The sequence below is a fragment of the Chenopodium album genome, chromosome 8, assembly GCF_948465745.1.
Source record: "Chenopodium album chromosome 8, dcCheAlbu1.1, whole genome shotgun sequence".
Lineage (NCBI taxonomy): Eukaryota > Viridiplantae > Streptophyta > Magnoliopsida > Caryophyllales > Amaranthaceae > Chenopodium > Chenopodium album.
The window spans coordinates 16,406,841-16,413,142 of NC_137841.1; the positions used below are offsets into that span (position 1 = coordinate 16,406,841).

At 34.5% G+C, this 6,302-nt stretch overlaps 1 pseudogene; it reads right to left on the reverse strand.

Moving 5' to 3' along the window:
* Positions 1–1,320: 1,320 nt before the first annotated feature.
* On the reverse strand, positions 1,321–5,366 carry LOC145555856 (putative indole-3-pyruvate monooxygenase YUCCA10; annotated as a pseudogene).
* Positions 5,367–6,302: the final 936 nt, after the last annotated feature.

Consider the following 6,302-nt stretch of genomic DNA (forward strand, 5'->3'; position numbering starts at 1 on the left):
AGTAACGCATCACCCTTCCATTATAGGGAGTTGAATATACTGTCCTCCATAGTTGAAAATCACCGCAGATAAAATATAGTAAATTAATTATATAATAGGAATAAAGTATGACAACAAGAGCATACAAATTTGCAGTCTATTAGGCATATATAGCTACAATAGAAGTATGAAGGCCGTCCTACTCATAATGCTTTAAAACAATGTTAAGAACGTACAAGCTAACACAATCAACTTTCTCCGAGATATAAATCATAGTCAAGCATGCAAGCTATACTATCATTCATTTCATACAAGTAGAGATTAATGTAACAGCAAAATATAAGACATTTCCCTACATCAATACATTGAACAAGATACTATTGCCTCGCAAATCGCAATTGCAAACTCAAGGCATAAAACTGAAACAAAAACTCATAAAAGTGAATAAGATTTTATTAAAAGTAATTATCCAAAAGTAAATAATTATCCAACCACCCAAAGTATATCCCTGATGATAATTCAATTCACCATTGAATTATCCCCTGGAAAAAAATTAGAAATGCATTGCACTTTTCAAAAACTAAAAAATTATACAGTATGTCATTGCACAAAGTTTAGCAAAAAATCATAAAATTTCACCAAAACAGTATGAAATTATTGATCTAATTATAAATTAAAGAGAAAACACATATTAATCACAAAAACCGAAACAAAAAATTGTGAAAACCCTAGTTTTCGCAATTTAATTCACATAATATTAAAAAATAGAATTAAAACAAATTCAAAAATGATAATCGAAATCAAATTAATTTGTTCATAGATAACCAACAACAAAGATCGAAGAACATAATCAATGAATCAGATATGCGATAAATAGGAAAAAAAATAGCGAAAATCCTAATTTCAAATTCAAAACAATCGAGAATTAAATATGCAGTAACTAATTAAATAAAAAAGAAAAAACAAACAAAATCAGTAACTTACTTGTTCAATATAACAGGTGCAAAAAATCGAAGAAAAAAATTTAAGAATTTGATGCGAAGAACAGTGAAAAATCGCACCAGGGAGAATTTGAAGGAAGAGAGAGAAAGAGTGACGAAGAGAGAGAAAAGGAAAAAGGAAACTGATGATTTTTTGGAGTAGTCATTCAAAGTACCGATTTCCTATTTTGCCCTTAATGAGGCGGGTGAGATCTCGACCGTTAGATGAAGTGTAATCAACAGTAGAGATGAGTTCTTAGTTCCTATTATAGGACTTGGTTCTCACATGATTCTGAGTGACATAGGGTAGTTGCTTAAAGAGGAAAGTAGGAAAAATTATTCTAAAAGATTCAACAATAACCACTAAGATTATTAATGTAAAAACTTAAATTTCTTTAGGAGTGAAGCATAGTTCTTAACACCATCTCAATATCATTAGTAATGACTAAGACATCCTTGGAAACACATTGTATTCCCATTCTTGATAATCCGGCACAATATAATTTATGAAAATTTCATCAAATGCCACTAACAAATTTAAAAATTCACCAAATGCCATCGGACTTTTCAGAATTCAACAAATGTCACTCAGTTTTTAAATAATTCACCGAGTGCCATTAATGACTAACAGAGGCTTAATCATGACACATGGCAATTGGTTATTGGTTTAAAAAATATAAATAAAATAAAATTAAAAAAACTCTAAATCCTAACCCAACCCAACCCCACCACCGTAACCACCTGCCCAAGCCAACCGACGGCCCAAAGCCAACCGCCGGAACTCCTTGACCTCTTGCCGGAACCCTCTTACCTTCTATCGGAACCCGCCGGAACCCATGACATCCCGCTGGAACCCCTTGACCCCATCAAAACTGTCGACTCCTCTTAATCCCCCGAATAACCACCGCAACCATCTCACGCAATGCCCAAAAACTCCAGCACCCACACACTGACCCACAAAACTCCGTTTACCCGACGACCCCAACCCCTGCAACCACCTCACGCACCAACACGACGCATCACATAGCCACCACAACCGACCATGGAAACCCAGAAATCTTAAATAGAACCCGGCTATGGAAACCCTTCACCCTCAAACAACCGAAATCAACCATGGAAATCTACAATGGTCGATTTCTATTACTGATTTCATCGTTTCAAGGGTGGAGGATAGGAGGAGAGGTTTTGCGCGGTGGTTGGAAAACGATGGGTGTTTAAATCAAAGTTCATGTTGGTGGCATTTGGGGTCGGGGCAGGTTGTGTGGATGGTTTTAGGGGTCGGCGGTGGGCCAGGTGGAGTGCTTAAGGGCCGATCGACCGTTTTTTGGTGGTTAAGGGGGTGGCCGGCTGTTTTTCGGCGAGAAAAGGGGAGGGGCTAGGGTTTGGCGGTGGTGGGAAGGTGGCTGGGAAAATTTGGGTTTTTTTTTTTTTTTTTTTTGTTTTTTTATTTAGGAAAAATTAGAAAATAACACCTAAAAATTGTAACAATTTTGATAATAACACCACAAAAAAAAAGTTTTTATTATAACACCACAAAAAAAATCAAAAATTTGCTTTCACCACCACTTAACTTTGCCATCCAAAAAAACCGTTAAGTGGGCCCCACACAGTACACGTGTCAATCAACTATTGGATAAAAAATTCAAAAAAAAAAAAAGAAAAACCCTATAATCCTAACCCAGCCACCACCACCACCACCACCGACGCCCATGGCCGGCACCCCAACCCAACCCCTAACTTAACCTTACCATGGTCAGCACCCCAACCCAGCCCCTATCACTGTCTCCCAGACATCGTCGAATCACCCCGACCCCAAACCAGCCAGCCCTCGTCATCGTCTCACCGCCGTCGCCAAACCACCCAGACCTTAACCCAAACCAGCCCAGGCCCCATCATCGTCTCCGATCCCCGCCGTCGCCGAACCACCCAGACCCCAACCCAAACCAGCCCAGCCCCCATTTTCGTCTCCCCGACCCGAATCCATCGCCAAACCACCCAAATCCAACCCTAACCAGCCCAGCCACCGTACTCCTCTACCAAACCCAACCAAAAGTTGTCGCCAAACTGTCGAAACCCCGACCCACCCATACCCAAACCCACTAACCGCCCTACTCCTCTCACCCTCACCTTGAACCAAATCGGGGTTCGGGTTCTTTCGTGGGTACGTTTGGGCTGATTTCGGCAGTCAAGGGGTGGTCGGCTGGCTGGTTTTGTGGGTCGAGGGTGGTCGGTTGGGATTGGGTGACGGCGGTGGAGGCTGAGTTGGAGAACGGCGGTAGGAATGGCGGCGCCAATGGTGGCTGGGTATTTTAAGGGTTTTCCTTTTTTTTTTTTAAATTTTTTTTTTGTTTTTTTATTTATTTTAATCCAATGCACAATTGACACGTGTACAATGTGGGACCCACTAACAATTTTTTGGATGAAAAAGTTAAGTGGTGTTGAAATCAGAATTTTTGGTTTTTTTGGTGGTGTTATAATCTAAGTTTTTTTTTTGTGGTGTTATTATCAAAATCGTGACAATTTTTTGGTGTTATTTTCTAATTTTTCCTTTTATTTAATTTTTTTATTTTCTTTTAATTTTTAAGAATTAAAATAAATAGACTAATCATATCATGACATGTGTCATGATTAGACCCTAATGACTGACGGAGTTAACGGTCGTTAGTCATTAATGGCACTCAGTGAATTATTTAAAAACTGAGTGGCATTTGGTGAATTCTGAAAAGTCTGATGGCATTTGGTGAATTTTTAAATTTGTCAGTGGCATTTGGTGAAATATCCGTATAATTTATTCTTTCCTTTCCAGTGATTTAGGAAACGATTCATTGGAAATTAAATCCATCATTTTTAAGTATAAAATCATAATCCTAACAAAAAAAAAAAACACAAAAACAATTTCATTAGCTGTCTATGTTATATTGACATATTACATTTATTGTTAAGATAAACCCCCCCAAAAAAATAATGCATAAATAATACGATTAATGTCTATGTGTGTGCATGTGTGTATGTGTGTGTAATACTTAGATTGGATTATTTTTTAAGGTACATAAACTTGAGATAATGTACATACCTTAAGCCATTCACAAGTTGTGATTCGGAATTCAGTTGCAAATATTATTGCATCAAATCTTAATTCAACTTTATCTTCGAGTATGACTTTGCTCTTGTTAATTCTCTCAATTCCAGATAAAACCTATAAAATTCGCAAATAAAAAAGACTAGTAAGAAATTGTATAATAAAAGTATCAAATGATAGATTTAATGGTATTTTTTTAATGGAGAGATTCTAGGTACATAGTAATTTATCATAATATTGCTATTAAGGATTGTCCATTTTGTTCCCATACAATGAAACAACAAATTATTTAAGGGATGAAATAAAATTTTATAAATTGATTACTACAACATATTAAATTAAATTTAATCGACAAAGATATATTAACAAATAAATAATTAAAAGTAATTTACCTTAATATCTCCATATTGTATTTTTGCTATAGTTCCCACATCGATAACATGGCTTCTTCCCTTTGTTGTCTTAAGTAAAAAAGGGCCTTTATTTGGACGATAAATTCCATACTTTGATAAATTCCCATATTTCAACTTGCTAGCAAAAGTGACTAGAGCAACCATCGTTGATAAACTAAAGTACTTTAGCAAGTGAATCCCTAAAAAGATCATTTCTCTTGCAACCACATGAACCTATGTGAACAAGTCATTAATAAAATTATATATATGTACACTTTATTACTATTTGAAAGATAATGATAAACAATGTGATAAAAATACTAACCGGATTTCTAATAATATTTGAAGTGTTGGCTCCTGAATTACATAAATCATAACTGATTACCATCCCAGAATTACCACAACCAACGACCGAACATCTTTATCCTGAAACTCATAACCAGACTTATATTCATTAGAATGCATTATATCTCCCTTATATTTCATCAAACCGGGGATATTAGGTATGTAACCCTTGCCATTTTCACCCGTTGCAACTACCAAAATGCTCGCAGCGAACAATTTAGATGATTTCACAAAAGTGTCCTTAGCTTCAACTAGCCATTTTCCCTTGGCTTCATCAAACGATTCAGATTCAACAGTGTGAAATTATCGCGGCCTAATATCAAAGTCGAAAACATAATCGTCAATGTACTCTATGAAATCATTCTTACTCATATATTTCTTAGCTTTTGGTGCATGGGGATTATGGGGTAATGAGCAAAATTCTTTTGCTAGATAAAGATGGCATCGATCATATGCGCGTTTCTTCCAAAGTTAACCACAACAATCTTCCTTTTCAAGAACAATGTAGGGAATAGATTTTTTAGTTAAGCATGCAGCAATGCCTAGTCCTGCAGGACCCACTCCCATTATTAGAACAAATGTTTCTTCCATGTGTGTCTGTTTTTTTTAATAATTAATTGATTTGTTTAACAAAAGAAGTTATAAATCAAAAGGGAAGAATTGTACTTTGGGGTGAGTGTTATTGTGATGGGAATTTGAGACTAAATATTGTGTTTAGGATTATCATTACAGAGTGTTTAATGTATACATAGAAAGTTGACTGTAAGATTTTCCAAAACATATAGACAATTTTCTTAATATTACAATTAATTATATTACAATTGAAACGATAATTTTGTACTTTTTTTTTAGAAAGCACATTGGCATGTGCTGTTAAGAAAACTGGATTTATCGAGTAATTTTGATATTTTATGATTTACAGAATATAACTTACTAGGACATGCTAAAAAGTATTAAAGAAAAAAAAATCACATCCTTATATTTAATAAACAATATGACAATTTGTAAACTTGGTAAAGTAATTTTCTTGTGATTATTTAGGTTCATTTTAGAGGGAGCACATTGACATGTGTTCTTACTAATATTTGACAAATTGAAATCCCATGATCTATAACATATAATTTGATATATAGGAGGTGCAAACAACAAAATAAACTGAAACTATTTTCTAAATATATTATGAACATAATATAATAAAATTGGATATGCATTGATTTTGTTTTTCCATAACAATTTTAAAAAGTCTCTAAATAACTTATACAAATTTAGCACTATAAATTCTCAAATTCTTTTAGTTGTATTGCAATGCTAGGTCATAAATTTGAAATGAAATAAAATGCATGAAATTAGTATTTAATTTATAGTATTTTTTTACGTTAGATAAATTGTATTAAAAATGAGAAGGTGCATAGGTAAAAAGGTAATAAATTCTCCCGGCAATCATTTATGTTTCCTCAAATAAATTTCATCCATACAAAAGAGACATCGTACATAGAGGAACTTATCCATGATTATAAGATGATTAAT